Here is a 2,025-nt window from a genome sequence, read left to right as displayed (position 1 = left end):
TACACACGTGGTGCATCATCTAGGCATGGGCGTGCACAATCCGTGCACTATAAATTACATGGAGGTCTATGGAGACCATGGCATCATGGGACATTGAAGAGAAAATCATTGCAACTTAAGTGTTAACTACTCCACCTCTTAGAAGCAAATATTGTTCTTTTACTCCACAACGATTATTTGAACACTTTAGCTCAGGGGTGTTCAACAGAGGGTCCGGGACCTCTAGGGGGTCCACAGAGTTACTACAGGGGGTCCTTCAAATCTTTGTTTGATACAAACCTTTCTCCTTTTTTATATTAGCCAATTGAACCCTAACTGAGAACTGAGAACTTTAGCCAAAAATAGCAGATCTACAAATTCATAACGTCTCGCTCTGCTAGTCGTTGTGAGCTTGTAGATCGGCTATTTTCAGCAGTTTTTTTACAACAAGGGTTCATATTTTAGATTGTAATTAAAGAATATAAAAGATGAGTGTTAAATTGATTTTATTTACTTCTTTCTATCGTTTTAGAGATTCTTATTTCAGTGGTTGGGGTCATGCGTACAAGTGGCTAAATATGTCATTTTACACAGAATAAGCCCATTTCCAAAATACAACGCAACCTTTCATGGTTGGATCTGACTTATGGGGGCTAGAAGTGTTATTGTAAATAGCAATAAAGAAACTGCTGGCTTATTGTGTCTAAAAAGACATATTTAGCCACTTGTACGCATGCCCCCATGCGTTCGCATGCCCCACATTTTAGCACGGTAAACACGATAAAACAATAGAACGAAGCAAATGAAAACATTTTAACACTCACCTTTTCTTTTCCCTATTACAATCTAAAATATGAACCCTTGTTGTAAAAAAACTGGGGCTGTCAAACGATGAAACTATATGGAATCTGGGGGTCCCTTCATCTCTCTCTCAGCTAAGGTGTCCTTGGCCTGAAAATGTTGAAGACCCCTGCTTTAGAGTATACATAATTTAACTACTTCAGCCAGTTTATGCATAGGCTATTTGAAAATAGCAGATCTACAAGCTCACAATGCATTACAATGTGACACACTACAAGCTTGTAGATCTGCTATTTTCACAACAAAAAAATTACTTTTACTTTTGGTACATTAAGTTCGGCTTTGTATTTATGTGTGTCTCCATAATTTAAGCATGCAGCCCTATTGGGGAACAGCTTTTCAATCTAATACTGTAGAAAGGCTAGTCATTTTGACGAGAGTCTAACATCATCATTGTTTATTACTCAGTTGAATTTGCTCTTTGTTGGGGGAATCATTTGTGATGGCTTCTTCTATGCAAACCTCAGACAGCAGTTAAGACCTCATTGAAAACCTGCGTTGAGTTCATCATGTTGTCACACTATGGTTGACATTGTCATATTTGAATTTAAATGGAGTCATAGCTGTGCCATTTGGATTTTATGACATTAGATGAAAGGACAGATTATAGATAGGACACTATTTAGGAGGTGAAAGGTATGTTTATTTATCCTCCAATCAAGTTAGAGGATGTGTGTATGTGTTGATTGAAGAGTGTAATGATGCTATCAGTATGCATCAGGGCCTCTCTCTCCCGTTCTTGCATGTAGACGCACGCACGCACACACACACTTGCACACACACGCACGCACATGGACACACAGCCAGCCAGCCAGCCAGCCGTGGCGATAGTGTTACTGTTACACTTGTTGTTGTTTTGTTACCATGGAGGGGATTGGAAACCAGTCATTTTCCTTGTGATTTCATCCAGGCTTGTTCCTATTTTAAAGGAGTAGTTCACCTTCAAAATGACTTTTTTCTATTGATTATTCACACCATGGAGACTTGAATTCAATAATATATTTAGTTTTTTGTCACATTCCTAAGACAAAAATGTGATTAGAGTAAATTTACCCCATTGATTCTGGATGGGGACCCGAATCTATTTGGGTCCCCATCCGGAACAAATGGGGTTACATTTATTGTAATCACATTTTTGTCTTAGGAATACGACAAAATGCTAAAAATATTATTGAACTGAAGTCT

This window comes from Nannobrachium achirus, assembly GCF_963921795.1.
Source record: "Nannobrachium achirus genome assembly, contig: SCAFFOLD_37, whole genome shotgun sequence".
NCBI classification, from domain to species: domain Eukaryota; kingdom Metazoa; phylum Chordata; class Actinopteri; order Myctophiformes; family Myctophidae; genus Nannobrachium; species Nannobrachium achirus.
The sequence above is the reverse complement of the archived record's forward strand: the minus strand, read 5'-3'. Positions refer to the sequence as shown.